We start from the raw sequence: 23,288 nt of genomic DNA, 5'->3' as shown, positions 1-23,288 counted from the left end.
CTCCAGTCACCAGATTGGACATATCATTTTTGAGATCTGGATCTGCTTTTATTTCATAATTATCTAGTTTTCTAGATCCGAACTCATCTCTATTTACGTCCTCACCATAGCTATTCCAATTTTGGGCGATCTCGGCTAAGTCAACAAGAAATTCATAGGCTTGATCCGGGATTTGGTTCATGAACCTACCCTTGTGCATGGACTCGATCATGTTTCTATGTGCCGAAAGTAGTCCTTTATAAAAGAAGTGGACCAGGTCAGCCTTATCAAGCCCATGGTGTGGGCATTTGATCAACAAGTCATGGAATCGTTCCTAAGTTTGAAAAAATTTCTCTTCAGATTTTTCTCTGAAAGTTCTTATGGCATCCTTAATTTTTTCTGTTTTAATCATGGGGTAAAATTTTGCCATAAATTTCCTAGATAGTTGTTCACATGTTGTGATGGAATTTGGGGCCAGAAAATATAGCCATGCCGTGGCTCGATTCTCTAAGGTCATTGGGAACAATTTCAATTTTACACTTTCTTCATCTAAATTTTGATTCTTGGAAGTTTGACAAATTGTCATGAATTTATGTAGATGAATGTAGGGTTGTTCACTTTTAAACCCATGGAATTTGGGTAGCATATTTATTATTGCAGCCCGAATTTCAAATTGGGCTGCGTTATTTATTGACAACACTATACATGTAGGTGGACTAGCGGATGTAGGAGCGAATAATTCATTCAGGGTTCTAATATGATCACCCATTGTAGAGATTGGTGGTTGATCAATAATTTGTTGGATGTGACGATATTTTTTTCCAACCTCTGGGTTAAATGGTGTTAACTTACCCCTTAATGATCTTCTACCATGCATACATTATCCACAACTAATTAGACTCGACTCCTAAACGAAATTCTAAAAGAGAAGAAGAAGGGCTAGACCAAGATGACCACAATCAACACCACACAACGGATTGGCTCTTTAACTTGAGATTAAAGAAGGTTTAGTAGCTTTTAATCTAGTTGCACAAAGATTTTTCAGGTTAAAAAGTTTCTGAAATTTTCTCCTAGATTAGACAGCTCCTAATCTTCCTTCCAGATTAAGCTTGAGCTTATCAGTTAAACGATCCAGTAACCAGTGACCAGTAAAGTTCTGGGATGTGTGGTGGTGCCAGATGGGATACGCCAGTACCATAATACCCGTAACAGTTCTCACTGTTGTAAAACTTTTCTAGACATCACCAATTACTAAATTCTCACTGGAGTGGCTTTCAGCCGCTTCTTTCCAAGAGCCTAATTGAGCTCGAAAATCCTAAGGCCAACGTCTAATTGATTTTAATTTAATTTGGCTTAGGATATGTATGCAAGGTGGTGATTTTTGGACTAAGGACAGGTAATGACTTCTCGACCTTATCTTTTTAATGGGTTTTGCCCTTAAATTATTTTATGCAAATGCTTAATACTAAATGCAGCAAATATTCAATGATTTTTTTTTAAGTTTATAGAATGTCATTAGGTTGTACTGATTAAATGAGCAAGCAAATTTTTTTTCAGAATTCAAATTTTGAATTTAAATTTTTAAATTTTAGAATTTTGAAATTTTTTTAATTTTTTAATTTTTTTAATTTTAAAAAAATCAAAATTTTAAATTTTGAATTTCAAATTTTAGAATTTAATAACGGCGAAATTATTAACTAAAAATAATCAAAATAAAAAAAATTAATAAAAAAAAACTTACTACTGGAGGGCGTTCACTTTAGGCATCCAAAATTTGATTTGATCTTCGTGATCATTCTTACTTCTCGATTTGCCTCCCCGGCAACGGTGCCAAAATTTTGTTGTCGAATTTCTGTTTACTTAAAAATACGCTAAACAGATCGTTGTTAGAACCGACAAACAAAGTTTAAATTAATTACACTCTTACCTTTTTTACTCGAAGAATAGTGGTTGTATGAGGTCGATCCACGGGGAGGCGGTTGGAGTTGCATAAAAATCAAAACGTTCACTCGGATTCAAAATCGATTTTTGAATAACAAAAGAAAAATATTACTTCGGGGATGTTGAATGATTCTCTAGTCTACCAGAGAATGTTTTATATTTGAAAATAACGAAAAGACAGATACTTGGAATCAAAGAGCATTTATAAATTTAATGAAATATTTAACTATTCAAAGAAAAATTTTGGCATGGATGAAAATAGTGCTTAAGAAGATTGAAGCCTGGAACATAGATTGCATGAGAGAAAATTTCATATATTGCATGAAAGAAAAATTAAAAGATTACCTAAAAAAATAAAAATTAAACTGCACCTAGAACAAGGATTGCAAGAAAGAGCATTGACGGATTTCATAAAAAGACAATTGATTACAAAAATAAAAATGGAGATTGGAAGCCTAATGCTTCTTCTCTTCTGCAAATAAAAATAAAATAAAAATAAAAAAATTGCATTTTCTCTCCCTTTCTCTCTCATGGTGGAACTCTCTCTTCTTTTTTTTTTCTTTTTTCAAGAACAGAGCATCCTCTATTCTTCCTCCTTTTCTTTTGAACCAATCGAGCACTCCTCTCCTCACCTGTTCTTTAGCCCAACCGAGCACTCTCCTCTTTTGAACCAGCCGAACGCCTCTCCTCTTTTGAACCAGCCGAGCACCTCTCCTCCCCTCGTCCCCTGCCGATGGCCTCCTTATATAGGTCCCATCAGCCAGCGAGCACGTGGAGAGGATGCGTGATCGCTGGGAGCTGATCGTGGATGAAGATCCGGCGCAGATGCAGCGATCACGGAGAGGGGGTCGCAGGATGTAGAAGGGAGCTGAGACGCGGCTGGAGCGGCTCCTTGATGGCGAGAAACGGAAGTATCCGGACGCGGGGCTGCAAGCATCGTGGGAAGATTTTTGAAATGGGGGACAACGGCGGACGTGGGGGAGGCGATGATGCGCATCCCAGCTGGGACGCTTTCCGAATGAAGAGGACGGCTGTGATGCGGACGCTAATCCGGAGAGGACACCGTGAGATCGTTGGTAGGATTGCACGTGAATGGCTGCTAATCCAGAAGCTGAGACGCGTTGTGGAACGGGTGCTGGAAATGGAAGAAGTTGCACGGATGCTGGGATGGATCACGGAGGAGGCTGGAGCCTGCTTTGACGCGGATGAGGCGGACGAGCGCAGGATCTGATCTGCAAGGTGATCCGTAGAAGATGGACGGCTGTGATGCACTGTAGGAGGAAGAAGAAGAACAGTGAATAGAGTGTATTTTTCGTGACACTGTTCATATGAACAGTGTCATCTCAAATACTATTCATATGAACAGTATTTTCACGAAACACTGTTCATATGAATAGTGTCATCTCGGAATACTGTTCATATGAACAGTGATTTCAGCATGAATAGTAACTTCAGGAATGAATAATATTTTCAGCTATTCTTCATGGAATTGGAGGTTAAAAAGTTATTTTTCTTTATGATGAGTGAGAGTGGGAATCTCTATTCCGGAAAAGTGTGGGTACTAATCCGGAAAGAAGGGAACGCGAGGATCATTGGGAGATCGCACGCGGGCTCGGATGTTTGGATGCAAATGTGCTCGATCAAATCATGGCAAGATTGGGCCCGCGCGGTTTGGGGCCATGATGCATCCCTCTAAACCCTACCAAATGCGCATTTAAACTTTAATTTATACTAACCTGTGCCAAACAAAAATATAATATTAACTTAGTAATTTTATCGTTATATGTTAGCAGTAATACTAATTTAAGCAGCGTGTAGATTGCACTTTTGTGCTCTCATCAACTACAGTGCTAATGAAGTAGAACACGGTTATTTAATTGGGTGACTGCTAAAATTATGGATATACAGATCGAGTTTCTCCAGAGCAAACAAAAGAAACAAGAAGACGTTATAAATTCTTGAAATACAAACTGTGAAAACAAATAAACAAATTCTTGAAATACATTTTTGGAAAAACAAATAAAAAGAAATATTTCCAATTAGTGCTTGCAGTTAGAACCAGTACAATAATCCAAAAGAAAGCCGAAGATACCTGTGTGCAAGCCCTCGTGACCAGGCAAAGATTGAAGCAATGCTATTTGTACTGGTTTCACCTCCTTTTTGGCGAACCCTGTAATGACAGGTTACTGTGCCATGTGCAATGCTATCTTGCCAATTCATATTCTAAAACTACCAGGCATGCAATTCCTACCATGAATGGATTCTAATAAAACCAAAGTTCAATACAGAAATATAAAGACAAATAATTTCCACAGACAAGAAACCAGATTTGCTTTAGAATATGAATACCACTATACCAGATTCCAACATACCAGTACTGATGTCATTAGACCAAGGGATCCAAAACCTGGAAATATAGGGGGAAAAAATCTGGTGACTGAGACAATGTGTTAGTGGTGTCAATATGTCATCAATCATCCCAGTAAAATAAAAAAACTAGGGTTCATTAAAAACTAGACCTGCATGAAGAATAGCTAAGAAGGAGAGTGCTCAAAAAGAAACAATATTTAAAAGAGCTGAGGAAGAGCTGACATAGTACAAAAATGGAAAGGAGAAGATATTCATGTAGAAGGATGAAGCTCAAAAGTTGAACCAATTTTTCATAGGATTTTTCAAAGTAAAATTCAATCCCACATGACAATCCAAAAGGATGCATCATAGCATCAGCATCATATTCAGTGAATTTTAGAATTACATAACTAAGAACATGCATAATGAACCACAATTTTCTTCATCCATTCGACTACAGTTAAAGGATCACCTGCACGGTAGAAACAATCAAGAACATCAGTTAAGATAGATTACCACCATCTTGCATAACTCAAAGAAGCAACATGAGATGATGCCAATGAGAGAATTCAAATGTCAACATAATAATGAAGATGATTGTTACTACTTACCAGCATAAGCTAATCATCGGTATTAATATCAATAACAGTTTCATAATCTCCAACCTTGTATTTTGTATGAGGAGGTGGAACATCTGCAAATGAAAAAAATATGAATTAAAAATCTCAAAGTTTTTAAACACTAGTACAATTGGTACATGATAAACTTTATGAATGTTGTAGAAATTGAATCTACAAGATGAGGCAAGCTATCTTGAAGCCAATCTTGTGCGCATATCAATACCTCAACTGTATTCGAAGATAGACTGCTACAAAAATCATCCAAAATCTTACCAGCAGTGCTAAAGGCAGACTCAGATGCAACGGTAGAAACGGAAATTGCCAAGATATCATGTACCATCCTAAACAATATTGGATATTTTGATTCATTGAATTTTCAATACTGTAGAATGTCAAAATTTTGATCTTCTAATGGATGAACCTGCTCCAAAAAATTAAATGGCAAGTCATTTTTATTAGAATTATTGACTAATATTTTAATGTAAGCATCCAAATTAGAGATCGTAAAATACCTTCTCTTTCAAATAGGTCTCTAATTCTGACTTCGATAGTTGGGTAACTTATACTCTGTGGATGAATTCTTTATAGCCATGCATAAAATGATTCTCATCTCTTCTACCTTGGAATGTAGACACCCTCTCATCCACTTGAACAAGAGAGACATTTGTGCCATATAAAATTGCATAATTATCATAAAAAGTTTGAAGAACATCATGCATTTTGTTGATCTCAAATGAAGCACGATCACCATTACCATGGATTGTCTGAAAGCAATAAATAATAAGATTCATCTTATGTCTTGGATCAAGAACAACCCCTACAGCAAGAATGCGAGAGCATTCCTTCCAATACTTGTCAAATTTTTCTTGCATCTTTAAAGCCATCATCATCACAACTGCATTTGAACTTCTAGATTCTTCAATCAAGAGCATATTGATTCTCCAAATTTCATAGAAATACAAATTTGCAGGTGGATTTTTTGTTTGTGAAAAAACTTCAGTTATAAGATGAAAAACCTTTAAGAAGTTACAAATAATAATGCCTTGAGACCAATCTTTCTTAGTTGGCGCATTTTCAAAATTAGAATCTCGGGCCACAAGTCGCATAAATACATCCTTGAATTCTATAGCGTCATTTAACATGAGATATGTAGAATACCAACGTGCAGGTACATCAATGCATATCCTTTTCTTACCATGCATCTTGAACGGTTTCACAATTCCCATAAATAATTCCAACCTTCCTTGAGATGATTTTATATATTTAACAGCTTCGCGGATCCTATGAATAGCACTCTCCACTACCTTCAACCCATCCTTCACAATCAAATTAAGAATATGTGCACAGCAACGCACATGAAAGAATTTACTATCCAAAAGTAAATCTTTTCTAAATTATTTTTGAAGTTCTGTTGCTACAACTGTATTTGCTGACAAATTATCAAGAGTGATTGAACCCAATCTTTCTCAATATTCCAAGATAAAATACAGTTAGCTATAGCATCACTAATGACTAAGCCCATATGTGGTAAAGGAACCAACTTAAAATTGATAATATGCTTTTTCAGTTTCCAATCATTAGTGATGTAATGTGCAGTGAGACACATATATCCCAATGTTTGATTTGATATCTACATGTCTGATGTTAAGTTGATTCTTCCACAGTTCATCTTGAACAAATCTTCAAGTCTTCGTTTTTCCTTTTCATAAGTTTTAAAGCAATCAGAAGACAATGTTGTCCTTGAAACAATATGAAATTCTGGTCTAAGGTTCCTAATAAATATCTAAAAGGCTGGATGTTCAACTGTTGTAAATGGCATCTCTTGTAGAATTACCATCCTTGCAAGGTCCTCACGACTTCTTTCCTGATCAAATGAATAGGAAACTAATTTGTTCAACGGAACACCATCTTTTGAAGTCACAGTGCCTATTAATATTTTCTGTTTCTTATTATGAAATTTTTTTGCCTTACAAATATTTGTATGCTTGTGAAGATGACTTGTCCCTTTTTTGGATCAGCTAAACAAATAAAATTACAATAATTGCATCTAGCCTTGTCTTTTTGGTTTTGTACCTCACAATAGTGATTCCATATCTCTGATCTCTTTTTTTTGTTCATTTTAGAGGTATCTGTATTAGAAGGCTCTATAGCTTGAGAACTACCACAACGAAGTACACTTGAAACTTCAACCATGTTTTCATTGCTATCCATCGTAGACATTAACATATTTTGCATAGAATTCAATAAAAATGTATGAGCATAAAATGCAACTTTATAGATGCATATAATCTAAGCTTTATAATGTTTGTCATGTTACTGCACGCATAAAAAAATCATGATCAGTTTATCTACAAAATTTAAGCTATGAACAACATTTCAGCATTCCTGAAAGCTGAAATAAATGCCATGTCATGTACTTAACTGTTCAAAATTATTGACACTACAGACTTCATATAACTAAAGCGTAATTCATATAACTAAAGCATCTTTTAAATAGTTATAAAGTGGAGGTAAATATGATTACTAAAGTACTAAGAAACTTAAAATATAGTGCACATAAAAATGAAGACCAGGTGAGAACCAAAATGATACTCGGCCAGCCCATGCAGTAAAAGTCACCCTGATTCTTTCAATTAAATCAGTAAATCATTATCTTCCCTCAAAGATACTCGTACTGTTTCCTTGAGATAATCCCATATTCAGCACTGCTGCACTAGTTCGGTCCCAACCTTAAGTCTGGCCTCGTTGCCCTGTTACAAGACAAGCCCCACTCGTCGGAACCTCCTCCAAGCCTATGCTAAAAAAAACTACAAAGGAGGGACATACCTTGGGACGCCGAAGAATGGGGAGAGGGAGATCTGCAGAATGGGGAGCTGGAAGTCAGGAGATCTAGGGCACCGCCGCACCGGGCACAAAAGTTGTCTTCTCTTCTCCGCCGCCGCAGCTCAAGATCTACTTATCCATTATCATAATAGAACAAGAATAGCATTAGCAAAATATTCTAGGAACGATCTGCAAGATATCAGGATGAAAAATATAGAGAGTAAAGAGGCCCAGACAAAGGCGACTAGCACCTGGTACAGGCATACGCAAGGTCCTTGGGACGCCGAAGAATGGGGAGAGGCTGAGAGGGAGATCCGCAGAATGGGGAGCCGGAAGTCGAGCACGGCCACACGGAAGCGGTCTACTCTTCTCCGCCGCCACAACTCAAGATCTAGGGCACGGGGCACCTGGGCACGGTTGCACGGGATCGAAAAAGAGAGGAAGGCGCTCAAGATCTAGGGCACCTGGGCTGCTGGGCACGGCCGCACGGGATCGAAAAAGAGAGGAAGGCTGGAAGGCGATCAAGATCTAGGGCACGGCCGCACGGGATCGAAAAAGAGAGGAAGGTCGAAGGCCAGGAAGGCAGGAGCTTTATATAGTAACGGGTTGGGTCGGGTCCCGAGTCAAGATTGGGTGGACCCGACCCAACCCAAAAAATAGATCGGGTCTAAATTTAGGACCCGACCCGGCCCGATGGGTCCTAAAATTCAGGTCGGGTGGGTCTAAAGCAGGTCAGATCGGGTCGCCCGCGGGGCCGGGTCTAAAGCGGGTCGGGTCGGGTCGAGTCCCGGGTCGACCCGACCCATTTGCAGCCCTACCTGCACCGGAACCCACGGCCACAGGCTTCTTGCAAGTCCGCTGGAGACAGCCGTCTGCCACCGCACCACCAGCCGGAGCTCCTCCTCCTCGGTCCATGGTCACCCTCGGGTTCAATTTCTAGCAACAGTTGGTGCTAGAGAAAGGGATCGAGTCGTGATCATGAGACTGAGAAGCAAAGGAGCCTCTAATGCCTCTCGGCATCATGCACCGAGTCCTGGCCGCTCGGTCCAAAATCCACCGCTAAGGCCTCCGGTAGATTAAGTTCCGCAGATCCAGCCTGAGCAATTCAATATGCTGGTGCAGCAAGTCCAAACACTAATAGCAGCAGTCCAAGGCCTACAACGCATGGAGGCCCCTCTTATGCCGCCTCCGCGGGTTCATGTTCAATCGACGCTCCTTCCAAATGGACCTGTGTCCCAAGGCCGAGATCCCCATGATTCTTCGAGGGTCAACAATGGAGAACGGCGCTATCACCAGGGTTCAACCCGAGCATCTCCTCGGAGAGAGCCGCTAAGGAAGAACCAGGATAAAAGGCCACAACCTTCGAAAGCCAAATCAACCCCCGATCAGTCAGTACCAAAACAGACCACCATGGCGACTTCCTAAGGCGGAAAACTCGACAAGAAGGCTGAAGAACTAGAGTGGCGAGTCGAGGCGCTTCGGTATCAAAGAATCAGGCGTGAGGGCAACCCTGACTTCACTACCAAGTCACCCTTCTTCCCCCTAATCGAGGATGAGTGATCCCACCAAGATTCAAAATGCCTCAGATAGAACCCTACAATAGGACCACAGATCCTCTGGATCATCTGGAGAGTTACAAAGCCCTCATGGCGCTGCAAGCATCTTTGGAGGCTTTGCTGTGCAAGGCTTTTCCTACAACCCTCCGAGGAACGGTCCGGCTCTGGTTCTCTTCTCCGGGCTAAAGTCGAGCACTGTGCTCTCCTTCGAGCAGCTCGGTAGGTAGTTCGCGGCCAATTTTGCCATTAGTAGGCGCCAGCAATGAACGTCGGATTCTCTTTTCGACATCAATTAGAAGAAAGGAGAATTCCTGAAAGACTACATCAACAGCTTCACTGTCGCCACTTGGGAGGTCCGTGAGCTCGATCAATCGATGGCCATGTCAGCTTTAAAAACAGGAGCTCGGTCCTACAGTTTTTTCTTCTCCATCGAGAAGAATTTTCCGACCGACTTCACGGAAATGCTGGCCCGAGCTCGAAAATATGCAAGGCTGAACAAGCCATGGCTTCTCGGCGAGACGCCGCCGAGCAGCTCTTAAAAGGATAGAAAAGGCATCGCAAGGAGCGTGGCCGCCCAAGGAGTCGATCACCTCGCCGCGAGAAGAACCTACCTCGATTGAAGAGTCCACCTCGCCAGAGACCACGGCCCCGACCGAGATCACCACCTCAGTAGAGAACACCACCAGGGAGGTAGGGGAACTATACTTCCCTTACTGCTACTCAGTCTGAGATACTCATAGAGATAGAAAGCTGAGGCTATCTCCAAGCTCCACCACCAATACGAGAGTCGGAAGCTCGGCAGCGCTCTAAGAAGTATGGTCGCTTCCATCGAGACGACGGCCATGACACCGAGGAATGCTTCTGGCTTCGAGACGAGATCGAAGTGCTCATCCGTTGCGGAATACTCAACCAGTTCGTGTGGAACAAGCGAGAGAAAAGAGCAGCAACAGAGAATGTCGCGCCACCTAAAACTCAAAATGACAACAGACCTATTGTCGGGCACCATCAATGCCATAGGAGGAGGCCTTGCTGAAGGAAGCTCAACTGAAGAACCAGCTAGAAAAGAAGCCCCCCTGAAGCATCAATGCATGACCGAGGCCATCTCGTTCTCAGATGAAGATCTGAAAGGAGTTGAACCTCTCCATGATGATGATGTGGTCATCTCTATGATTGTAAATAATTTTGATGTAAAGCGCATTTTGGTTGATAATGGAAGCTCAAAAAATGTGTTATTCTATGATGCTTTCCAAAAAATGGGAATGACAGAGGGCCAACTCCAAAAAATGAACGTACCGCTGGTCGGTTTCACCGGGGATTCGGTCCCGGTCGAAGGTATAATTACCTTACTTATCACGGCCGGGCTCGCCCCTAGAGAAAGCACTGTGAGGATGGACTTCCTGGTGGTCCACGTGACTTCAGTCTACAATGCTATCCTCAGCCGACCAGGACTCAATGCCCTCCGAGCGGTAGTCTCGACTTAAGCAAAGCAACCGATTGAAACGTCGAGCCGAGTAGAACAACCAGCTGAAGCATCAGCCCAAGTCTCGGCCCAGGCATTGCCCATCAAAACCCTGGAAGTACGCGACGAGCTTGAAAAACAACGGGCAGAGCCTGGCGAGCTTCTCCTTCAAATCCCTTTGAGAAAAGATCGTCCGGTGCAGACCGTCCGGATCGGCTCCAATCTAAGCCCTCACGACCGAGATCGCTTGATTGAATTTCTCCAGTCCAACATAGATGTATTTGCCTGGTCGCCCACTGATATGCCTGGGATAAATTCCGAGGTCATGGTTCATCGGCTTCTGGTCAAGCCAAACTATAAGCCCGTGAGGCAGAAGAAACGGAGCTTCGTGTCGGAACGACAGCAGGCAGCGGCCGAGGAGGTCGACAAACTTCTCGAGACCGGCTTCATCCAAGAAGTTTCCTACGCGAACTGGCTCGCCAACGTGGTCCTCATAAAAAAAGCTAATGGCAAATGGTGTATGTGCGTAGACTACACCGACCTAAACAAAGCTTGTCCGAAAGACAGCTTTTCCCTTCCTAGGATCGACCAACTCGTCGATTCTACCTCGGGACCCCAGCTGCTAACCTTCATGGACGCCTTCTCGGAATATAATCAGATCCGGATGGCGCCCGAAGATGAAGAGAAGACGACCTTCATCACTGACAAAGGCCTCTACTATTACAAGGTGATTCCATTCGGGTTGAAGAATGTCGGGGCTATCTATCAGAGGCTGGTCAGCAAAATCTTCAAGAACCAGATAGGTTGGAACATAAAGGTCTACGGAGACGACATGTTGGTAAAAAGCCAGATGGTCGAGCACCACATAACCGACCTCGACGAGGCATTCTCCACCCTCAGAAGGTACCAGATGAAGCTCAACCCCACGAAGTGTGCCTTCGGAGTCACCTCGGGCAAATTTCTTGGTTTCATGGTGACTCAACATGGAATTGAAGTAAATCCAAAAAAGATCCGAGCACTGCAAGGGATGATGCTACCGAGGACGGTCAAAAAAGTACAGCAGCTCATCGGGCGAATTGCGGCCTTAGGAAGGTTTGTCTCAAAGTCAGCAGAACGATGCCTTCCGCTCTTCAAGATTCTCAAACGACCGAAGGACTTCATATGGACCGAAGAATGCCAACAAGCCTTTGAAGAGCTCAAACGCTATCTCGCCTCCCCTCCGTTGCTCACGAAATCCCAGCAGGACGAGCTTCTTTACCTGTACCTCGTTGTCTCCCCGGTAGCAATGAGCTTGGTCCTAGTACGAGAGGAAGACAAATATCAAAAGTTCATATACTACACCAGCTGAGTTCTACGGGATGCAGAGACCCGGTGTTCCAAGCTAGAGAAGACGGTCTATGCGCTGCTCATCTCAGCTCGAGGGCTCTGATTGTACTTTCAGGCTCATATTGTGGCCGTATTAACCGACCAACCCATAAAACAAGTTCTGCAATGGTCGGATCGTGTAGGAAGAATCGTAAAGTGGGCAATCGAGCTTGAAGAATTTGACCTCGAGTACCGCCCGAGGCCGGCAATCAAGGCACAAGTGCTCGCTGACCTCATAGTAGAGTACACTTTACCAAATGGCCCCGAGACCGAGCTTACACCAAAAGAGGATACCCTGGAGCAACCATAGAATCTACACATGGACGGTTCCTCAACCTCGGTGGGTAGCAGTGCAGGCCTCATTCTTACTAGCCCGAATGGGGTGGTCGTGGAACAAGCCCTACGCTTCGAGTTTTCTGCCTCTAACAACGAGGAAGAATATGAGGCGCTCATTGCCGGGCTCAAACTGGCAAAGGAGATCGAGGTCAAAAGCCTAAAGGTCTTCAATGACTTCCAACTAGTCGTGAGCCAAATCTTGAAAGATTTTGAGGCAAGGGAGCCGTCAATTCAAAAATATCTCCAAAAGGTGCGAGATATCACTTCCACATTAAACACCTTCGACATCCAGCACATCCCCAAAGCAGAGAATACAAAGGCTGACCAACTATCAAAGCTGACAACTTTCCGCATAAGCGAGCTCCTGAAGACTACAATGCTCGAGTACCTCCAAGCACCAAGCACCGAGGAGCTTGAACTAGTCCTCTGCGTTGAAATTGAGCTAAGCTGGATAGATGCATTCGTCAATTACCAGCAGAATGAGATCCTCCCTAACGATGAGCTCGAAGCACGCCGAATTAAACGCCAGGCTTTTCGATACCTCATATACGAAGGCAAACTCTCCCGCAGATCCTTGACATCTCCACTCCTCAGATGCCTCTGTCCCTCGGAAGCGGACTATGCCATGCGAGAGGTACATGAGGGGATATGCGGGATCCACTTAGGAGGTAAGACCCCATAAGATTCTACACTAGGGATATTATTGGCCTACACTTCAGAAAGATGCAGTAGACTTCATCCAAAAGTGTGATCGATGCCAGCGGAACGCCAACATTCAGCGTCGACCCTCAGCTCCGCTGACCTCAATCAGTGCCCCTTGGCCATTTACCCAATGGGGAATCAACATCTTGGGACCTTTACCCCAAGCCACCGGACAAAAAAAATTTCTCATCGTCTCCATCGATTACTTCACCAAGTGGATCGAGGTTGAACCAGTGGCCCAAATCATCGAGCCTAAGATGCGAGACTTCATCTGGAAATCAATAATCTGCAGGTTTGGACTCCCCCGCATCCTCATATCCGACAACGGCCAACATTTTGACAATGCTCGCTTCAAAAAATTCTGCTCCGAACTCGGCATCGACCATCGCTTCACCTCGGTCGCCCATCTCCAGACCAACGGAGAGACGGAGGTGACAAATCGGACTATCTTTCAAGAGCTAAAAGCTAGACTCGACAAGTCCAAAGAATAATGGATTGAAGATCTCTACAATGTGCTCTGGGCCTACAAAACTACATTCTGAATCCCTACTGATGAAACCCCCTTCAACCTGGCTTATGGAATGGAAGCAGTCATCTCCTTGGAAATCGGGCTCACGTTGCCAAGGGTGGAGAACTATGATGCAGCCTCCAACTCACCACAGCTCAGAGGTAACCTAGATCTCCTTGAAAAGATGAGGGAAGCCGCTCGAATCCGCATGGCTAGGTACCAACGAAAAGCGGCACAATACTACAATGCTAGGGTGAAAGTTAAGCTCTTCAAAGAAGGAGACCTCGTTTTGAGAAAAGCTGAAGCCTCTCGACCTACGGAGCAAGAAAAGCTTGCCCCAAACTAGGAAGGACCGTATCGAGTTGCTCGAGTCCAATGGCCTAGAGCATACAAGTTGGAGTCCCTTGATGGGACCCCCATTTTCCGAAGTTGGCACTCCAAAAATCTCCGGATGTATTATCAGTGAAGCCCTCCTAAGGGTCTCCAGTGTTTGAAAACAGAGCCAATAAGGCATTTCTCAAAATTTTCTCTAAATTATTCAACGCTTCTTCTAATGATAATCTGCTTGTGAACTCCAGGATGTCCCTAAGATGACTCGAGTCCTTAGAAAAAAATCTAGCGACGCCCCGACCAAGTTCGAGATGCCTCGACCAAGCTCGAAATGCCTTGACCAAGTTCGAAATGCCCTGACCAAGCCCAGGATGCCTCGACCAAGTTCGAGATGACCCGCTGTGACGACCTCGGATCCTATCTAACGACGTCCCGACCAAGCTCGGGTCGACCGCGAGCTCAGTCTCCCTTGACCTCGGATCCTATCTAATGATGTCCTGACCAAGCTCGAGACGCCCCGCTGCGTCGACCGCGAGCTCAGTCTTCCTCGACCTTGAGTCCTATCTAATGACATCCCGACCAAGCTCGAGACGCCCCGCTACGTCAACCGCGAGCTCAGTCTTCCTCGACCTCGGGTCTTGTCTAACGATGTTTCGACCAAGTTTGGAACACCCAGTTGCATCGACCGTGAGCCAAGACTCCCTCGACCTCGGGTCCAACCCAACGATGCCCTACCAAGTTCGGATGCCTCAACCAGGCTCGGGATGCCTCGACCAAGTTCGAGATGATCTGTTGCAACAACCTCGAACACAACCTAAAGGCGTCCCGACCAAGTTCGAGATGCCCCGCCAAGCCTACTGCGAGCTAAAGGCTCCTCCGATCTCGGAAACTATCTAATGAAGATTCAACTACGGTCCTAGATGCCTGAGGCAGAAACTACGGGTCAAAAAGCACTCAAGTTCCAACGGCCGAACAGCAACCCAGCCCCGACTCCCACTACAACAAAGCTGAGCTCGAAGACTTAGCGGAATTCTTCAAAAAATGTTGAAATCGCATGCGAAAGCAAATGATGCACGAAGTCCTACTCAAACAGTCAAAAATAAAAGCTCGTTGAAAGTGCGAACGAAAATGAGTCCAAAGACATAACAAGGTGGAGAAAAGCATATATTTCATTGATAAAAAGCCATAGGGCTAAGTACAAGATGTTGGTTCCGAGGCCGACCCACTTAGCCGCATAATGGCTTCAGCTGTCGACCTCGTTTACAAAAAGAACAGAAGAAGGGAAGTTAAATCCTAAGCAATACAGAGGCAAGTCCAAAGTGATAGTCGCGACAAGTGAAGAAAACTGAAGTTTCATTGATAAAAGGCCGTAAGGCTACTTACAAGATTTTGGCTCCGTGGCTGACCCACTTGGCTGCATAATGGCTACAGCGGCCGACCTCGTTTATAAAAAAAGGAAAGAAAAGCTAAGTCCTAAGATATCTTCGGGGTGGCGATGGTCTCGGTGCCGACCTCAGAGTCTTCCATAAGAACCACCTCGGGATCCCTTGCAGGAGCAACCCCGGGATCCTTTGCTGGCCCATCCTCGCGAGCGTCCATAGCGGCCTCAGGTGGAACTTCACAAGCGGCCTCGGAAGCAGCCTCAGAAGCTTCTTCAGGAGCACCCTTAGTGGCTCCTTCATATGGGGCCTCGCGAGCAACCTACTCAGCCCCCCGGTCTCGGCCTCAACGACTGCATGCCCAGCCTCGATTTCAGGGCTCTCAGGGGTACTGTCGAGCGCGCTGTCATCCTCGGCGGCCTCGGGTACGGTGTCATCCTCGGCAGCCCCGAACAGACGAGGTTGAAGGCCGCTGAAGTCGAGCTTGGGGCAAAGCCTCCGAGCCTAGGCCCGAAAATCTTCGAAGCCACGGATGAGCCCGTCGACCGCCTCTTCCTCCATTAGATCCCAGAACTCGACCGACTCGCGGAAGATCTGCACTGCATTCCGGGCATGCTCCACGCCTTCTTCTCTCAAGCCTCAAGCTGCTCGATTTTCAATCGAAAGACCCCTGCCTCATATTTTTGGTCGGCGAGCTCAGAGCGGGTGTCAGCCAAATGTGCCTCAGAGGCACGGAGCTCTGACTTGGTCAGAGCTTGTGAGGCCTCTTCCTTATCAAGGCGCTCGGCCTTGGATCGAAGCTTGGCCTCGGCAGCCTCCATCCTCGTGGTGGCCTCCCACTACTTGGCCTCAGCCTCGCCGAGCTTCTTCTTGGCATCCTCCTGCCCCCTCTGGCTCTTCTGAGCCTGGTTATGACACTCGGGCCCCACGACAACCAGCATATCGATTTCGTGGAGGTGCTGTGGGGAAGAAAAATAAAAGTGAGCCAACATCGAAAATGTAGAAGGATATGGAAAAGCGGGAAGATGACTTACTCGGATGGTGGAGCGGTAGGCCCGGTCGACAAAACTGCCGACACCACCAGCTTTGAGCTCGACTCGGTCAACCTGGAGCAATGCACAGCGAACGACTTCGCGAGCGACATCACTGTTGTGGAGGGCCGAGTCATCCTCGAAGACCGACCACTCAGGGCAAAAGGGCCTCCTTTTGGGATGGCCCCCAGCCCCCGACGAGCTCGAGATGTCGACCCCTGAAGAGCTCGGGAAGTTGGGTCTTGAAGAGCTTGGCAAAGAAACACGAGAGGAGCTCGGGACCCTGAGGCTGCTGCCCGGCTCGGGACCCGAGCGCCACAAACGGATGACCTGGCGGGATCGCTGGAAAATCGGAGTTGGGCACGCTTGGGCCGCTGGTTCTTTAGTGGCCCCAGAAAAAGTCACGCACTCGATGAGAGGAGCTTCCTCCGGTCTACGCTCCCCGGTCTTCTTCTTACTGTTCTTCCAAACGAGCTCGGAAGCCTCAACTTCAAGATCCTCAACCTCTATAGGAGCAGAGGTCGAGATCGGTCTAGCCCTCTTCTTGGGCATGGTCCAGGCTCCGCCGACTTCGGTTGCCCTCTTTTGATATCTGGCGAGGAGGGCCTCATTACTGGTCACCATCCTCGCAATGTCTGAAAAGGAAAAAGAACTCAAGTGTCAGACCAACCCCCCAAAAGAAAGGGAGGAAAAGAGAAAAGAACAAGAAAGCATAAATAAAACAAAGGATGACGAAATAAGGGAGGAGCAGTACAACCGCCCTTACCTCCAGGACGCGCCGAGCTCAAGCCGACTTTTATCAAAGTCTCCTCACTCAGGAGGTCGTTTAGAAGGATATCCCCCTTCAGACCGCGAAGAGCTGCGAGGATCTTCTGCTTGCTCACAGTAAGCTCGGGGACCTTATTGTTGGCCATGACTATCGGCAGGCCCCATGACGGGTTAAACCCCCACGGATGATCGAAGGAAAGAAAGAAGAATTTCTCCTTCCATCCACGGATGGAGGTAGGAGCACCTCAGAACAACGGCCTACCTCCCCGAAGGGCAAAGTACAGCCACCCTCTATCCGCGGGATTAGACTTCAATGTATAACACCCGCAAAAAAATATTTACTGAGGTCGGTATCCCGTGTGCAATGCAAAGAGACAGAAATCCGATGATTATCCTCCACGAGTTCGGAGCAAGCTGCGCTGGGATGAAGCGATACCTCTCCATGAGCTCGTTCACGAACCCGTGCAGGGGGCATCTCAGGCCGGCCCGAAGTGTCTCCACATACACTCCGATCCAACCTGGAGGGGGCCTAGTAACTCGGTCCCGCGGCCCCGCGAACTCAAGCTCGAACTCGCGTGAAAAAAAAGAACTAGGTTCGAGTTGCGCCCAATTATTCTCTGGTCAGGGTCGACCCTACCCCATTCGGACCACAGCTCACCTTTGTCTCGTGAGAGGAAGAAGCCCCAGCAGAGGGAGAAGTGTCGTCTGACATTGTCTCACTCATAGTATTAAGAAGAAGAAAAGAAGAAGAAAAATGGAGGAGCAAAGAAGAAAAACTGACAATCCTCCGAGCGGACGCGAGAAGAATAACCTACCGTAGTCCTCGTTGGAAAGGCTAGCGGTCAAAAGCGAAGAACCAAGAGAAATTGCCAAAAAACACCTTGAAGCACCTCCGGAGAAGGCTAAATAACGATCAGAAGAAGAAGAAAGCAAAAAAGGAAGAAGACAAGAGCTACGGCGGCCAAATAAAGATTTTTAGGGCTGGTTTAGACCTTATATAGACTCCTCCGACGGACCAAATTGACAAGAGCTGACCGCGCCTTCCGTCCATATCACGCCACATGCCGACCTCAGAAACCGAACCAGCGTATCAACCTGGATCATCGCTTTAAAAGCAGAATCGACGCGGCGTCTCGTCGAACACTGGAGCCTCATCATGAACCTGCAGTTCGAAATTGCCTCGAAAAGCAAAAAGCCACCGCCTCATGCTCTCATTGAAGACCCCCAAAAGCGCCCTTTTCCCTCCTTTCAAAATGACAAAACAATTCAAAACCGCCTAATCTCATCAGTATTATAAAGATAGCTACTTCCTTCGTCCGAGCTCAGAAACGGCTCAAACTCGAAAGTCGGGGGATAGTGTTGGGGAAAAAATGGATTGTTCAAAGCACATAGTCAAATCGCCAACATTTGACGACGAACGTGACGACATCAAGCATACTCTCAGCAGTCACGATCTCAGAGCGCCCGACCTCAGAGCGCTCGATCTCGGCATCGACGACCCCAGAGCTCACGACCTCAATCTCGGCATGACCTTGACAGGCATGGTCTCGGCTGAGTTCAGCCGGATCGACCTCAAGGCCAACAAAGACCCAGTCAAAGAGAGAAGCAGACCTCCCCACTCCACCAAAAATCAAGTCCTCCACATGCAGGATCAAATCCCACAATCTCCGCCTCAACGGCTGTCAACATTTGAATCCACACGATCTCAACGGATCGCCAGCTAGCCCGAAATCTCGGGCCGTTTACGATAACTCATTGATTTGTGCAATCACGTCCGATCACAGGTAACTGCTGCACCCCCTCCTATAAAAAGTGGGGGAGAAGCTCTAGGCGGGGGACCTCTTTTTCCTCCCCGGCCAAAAAACACTTTCCTAGATCATTTCTCTCCATTATTTCTCTCCATTCAAAGTCCCTCTCTGACTTAAGCATCGGAGGGCCTATGCTGGAACCTCCAGCCACAGGCTTCTTGCAAGTCTGTGGGAGATAGTCGTCCGCTACCGCACCACCAGCCGGAGCTCCTCCTTGGTTCGCGGTCACCTTCGGGTCCAATTTCCAACAATAGAAACTTTTAGAGGAGAAGACTGATTATAAACAGACTTGAGACTTATAAATGATAGAGGATAAGAATCATGCCACGTAGACATATAAGGAAGAAACAAGTCCACTTGATATACTCAAAGTTTTTATATACTAAAACCATAGAAGTGAAAACAAAAGTCAGAAGTTTTAATCCAAACTATTAAACAAAATCTCACACTTAACTATAAAGGGGAAAAAAGTATGCTTCTTTTTCTTTAGTCCTGATAGGAAGACTAATGGACCTTAGATCGAAACATTGTAAGGTTCAGATTTAGCTGATCAACAAAGAGAGCTTGAAAGTAAGATTAGCATAGTTCTGAGGCTTAACCTCGAGAACTTCCTCAGAAATGGACAGTCAAGTTGTTGCATTCCTATCCATTGTTTCAATCAAGAAGAAAGCAGGCTACAATAAAACCAAATACCTTGGAGGCAGCACTTAGAAGCTGAAACAAAAATAATCTTTGCACATACAGTATGATGACAAAACTAAACACAAGCACCATGGTGTAATGCAACAACTACAGGGTCACAGAAGCAGTACATTAAGGGATTGTTTGTTTCCACATAAGCATTGGCTATGAGAACTGAAATTCTCAGAACTGAGTTTTAACAGAAGTGTTTGTTTCCATATAGGTTATTGTTTTGCAGGAAGTTGAAGAAATGAAGTGAAATTTTTAGGTGTTAAAATCATCATTGAATTATTTTCAACAATAATTAACACCTAAATATTGCTCAAATGACTCATTTGTGAGGAGAGAGCAAGTGGAGGAGCATCACTTGTAACTTGACTTCAGAGCCTGCCCCTCTGAAATCAATAAGGCCTTTTTAGGTGAAGGAGTTTTGACTTCGGAACTAGTCACCGGAACCAAGATTTAAACCCTCCCTGATTCTGTCGTTCACCAGAAAACAACCAACAAATTTTAAAAAAATAACCTAAATTCCCACTCTCAACCCGAATCTTCTCCCGATTAAAACCCCAAAAATTAAATCGATAATAGAAATTGAGAAAATAAAGAAGAAAGTGACAATCAGAGACTTGTTGAAGCCACCTGGAGATATGATAGAAAAATTGAGCCGATCGCTTCTCTCTCTCTCCCAACACTCCCTAAATAGTGAAAATGCAGTTCCAAGGTTTTGGAGGAGGGAGATACTTTGAGAGTCGGAATGAAGTACGCCAAAGTTGCCGGACGCCGAAGTCACCAGACGCTAAAGAGATGCAGGATCTAGGGTTTTGCCGAAGAGATCGATTGTGATTCGCGATGGGCATAAAGAACAGGTGAATCTATTGCGATTGTGGCCTACTGTCTAGGAGAGAGAGCAATGGTCAATAGACCGGATGGGTCGGGACTCGGGATGGCCAGACGGAAGAGGGGAAGAGATGAAGCTCAGTGGAAATCAAAATGGTAGAGAGTAGAGACCGAAGACTTAAGAGTTAAGACTTAACTCTTAACTCTAATGAGTCACAAAGCTTTGGGTCGGACGTTAAAAACCAGCTGACTTGTTTGGCTTGCACCCCATGCAGCCCACGGGCCTAAATAATTTTTCAGGTTCAAGTTAGGTCGGATCAGGGTGGGTCGTAGGATTGGAAATATAAAATTATCCAAATTTTAAATAAATCGGGTCGGGGTGAGTCGAGCCAGAATTCAGAAAATCCAGACTTAGCTCTAAAAATGATATGGGTCCAATATTAGAATCTAACCCTGCCCTATGGATTCTTTAAAATGGGTTGGATCAGGTTTAATCAGGTTGGATCGGATCATGGTCAACCCAATTCATTTGTTCCCCTAGTGGTTAAGAGTTGGCTCGGCGTGAGAGAGAGAGATTAGCTGGGTTTCTTCAGAGGCTGCATAGATTTCATGGGATGAGCAGTTTGTACCCTTCACAAGAAGACTTTTGCATTATAGTCTTCACATATATTTTTGCATTAAAATATTTCTCTCTCTTTTTCTTTCACTTTATAAGAAAGATAAAGAGAGAGACATTAGCCAGGTTTTTTAAGAGGCTGCATGGGTTTCATGGGATGAATAGTTAGCACATTTCACACTTTGAACTTTTACATTGGTACCCTCCACACGTTAGCATTCAAATCTCTCTCTCTCTCTCTCTCTCTCTCTCTCTCTCTCTCTCTCTCTCTCTCTCTCTCTCTCTCTGTGTGTGTGTGTGTGTGTGTGTGTGTGTGTGTGTGTGATGTGGGATTGCAAAGAATTTTAGTTTGAGCATGCAATAAAATGAATTGGGTAGATGATCACCAATAATTAGAGTATCTAGGATAAATATTTAGAGATGCAGATGCAATATTCAAATCTTTACCAATAATTAAAGTATCTAGGATAAATATTGAGAGATGCAACATGCAATATTCAAATCTAAAATATATTCATCGAACTCAAACCTAATGAAGTGTACAATATTGGAGGAAAATTAGCCCCCACAATTGTCCCACAATGCTTTTTTTATTTAATTTTGAAAGGGCTTATTTCCCCTTACGAAATCACGTGTAAAAGTATGTGAACTTTCTTAATTTAATATAAAGTGTGATCAATGCGATGGTTATTTTTTGCTATCGGTACTTTCAAAGGATATCGTGTGGAGGTCTACTCTCTCCTATTTTTGGTTTTGGATAGAACCCTTATGATTGGTTTAACAAACACCCTAAACCCTAAAAACCATAAACCCAAACTCTTTTTATTCTTATTTTACTGATAAGTACTTCCATCAACATTTGATCTTATTGTCATTCTAAAATCACATAGCACCATAATAAGATTCAAATTCATGAAATGCTCTAAAGATAAAAGAATAGCAACTTCCAAAGATGAGTCCTAGTGCATTGGTTTTTTCGCTTGAGCATGTAGTTTGGTGGCAAAATTGCGAGAATGTCAAAATAATTATATAACTAGTGTGGAAATTTATTTAAGTTAAATTTCTATTAGTGATTTTTTTTCTTCAGAACTCTGATGAGTCTCTTTAATTTTATTGAAACTCTCATATAATTATGATACTTGGGCAACTTTTCCTTCGAAACTCTTTAACCATTCATGTAGCGAGTTCAGATCGGCCCCCTTCATAATCATGTTTGACCATATACTGCAGGATGGGCCATGATATATTAGGACTTATATATCATAGGGTGTTGCCGCTATAAATCTGCTAAGCCCAGATGCCAAATTAATATGGTTGTTAAAGATCTCAACTTGTCCGTTATCTAGATTAGAAAGATCGGATGGGATCATCGCACGACTCCATAGCGATGGTCTGGTGGCCGCTCCATTCAATCGATGATAATCCCAACACTGAGCACCTATGAGTTGGTGTTAGATGTTGGAGGAACGGCTTCAGTCGGCACCCCAACCTAAAATAACAAAAATAAAGAAGTCCACCCACCGAAGTATGTCCGGTTGGAGACCCTCCGATGCCTGAGTCAAATACAGCTCTCAAGGAGCAAGAGGAGGCCTAAGAGGAGCAGAGAGGCAGCATAAGAAAATCAAAAGAAAACTTACCTAAAGGGCCCCTAGGAATGCAATATATAGGTGAGGGCTGGAATCTGCCGCCAGGTAGTTCGTAGCTATACTTTGGTTGACAAGATAACAAATCGTGTATCTTACTTATGAATCACATCCGTGCTTCTCGGTTGTAGGAGTTTGCTAGGGTGTCATATTTGTTAGAAAACGTTAGTGATCACCACCGAGTTGTTGCTAGTTGGAGGAAGAACTTAAAATGCAGAGGACTCTTTATGTGCATTTTAGGTCGGCCATGTGGCAAACTTTAATGATCAGCCTACAATTAGGTGACGAGCTTTCCCCCATTAGCAGAAATTGGTTCTCAGATGTGTCATAGGGAATTGTGCATATATAGTATGAGCCCAATGCATCATGGATTATCCTATAACACATGGATGGCTATGATCATGGAACCTTATATGAAGTTAATCCTTACCTTTTCTCATGTGCTATTAAACCAGCAATAAGTGCTCGAAGTTCTTATTAAATATAGCGGGAGATATCAAGTGAATATTAGATAAGCAAGAGCCATATACTAAATCTTACATACGACAATTTTTATT

General features: G+C 44.3%; 1 long non-coding RNA gene across 1 annotated transcript; it reads right to left on the bottom strand.

The window, feature by feature from the left end:
- Positions 1-4,557: 4,557 nt before the first annotated feature.
- On the bottom strand, positions 4,558-20,391 carry LOC148703665 (uncharacterized). The gene is made up of 3 exons (XR_016400152.1): positions 20,275-20,391; positions 4,881-4,963; positions 4,558-4,741 (listed from the first exon to the last, which is right to left on the bottom strand). It is a non-coding gene; the product is annotated as an uncharacterized LOC148703665 (long non-coding RNA).
- Between the last annotated feature and the right edge of the window lie 2,897 nt (positions 20,392-23,288).

This window comes from Phoenix dactylifera, chromosome 4, assembly GCF_051530095.1.
Source record: "Phoenix dactylifera cultivar Ajwa chromosome 4, Ajwa_hap1_PhDact_Kaust_v1.1, whole genome shotgun sequence".
NCBI lineage: Eukaryota > Viridiplantae > Streptophyta > Magnoliopsida > Arecales > Arecaceae > Phoenix > Phoenix dactylifera.
This window is presented reverse-complemented; position numbering and strand designations above follow the sequence as displayed.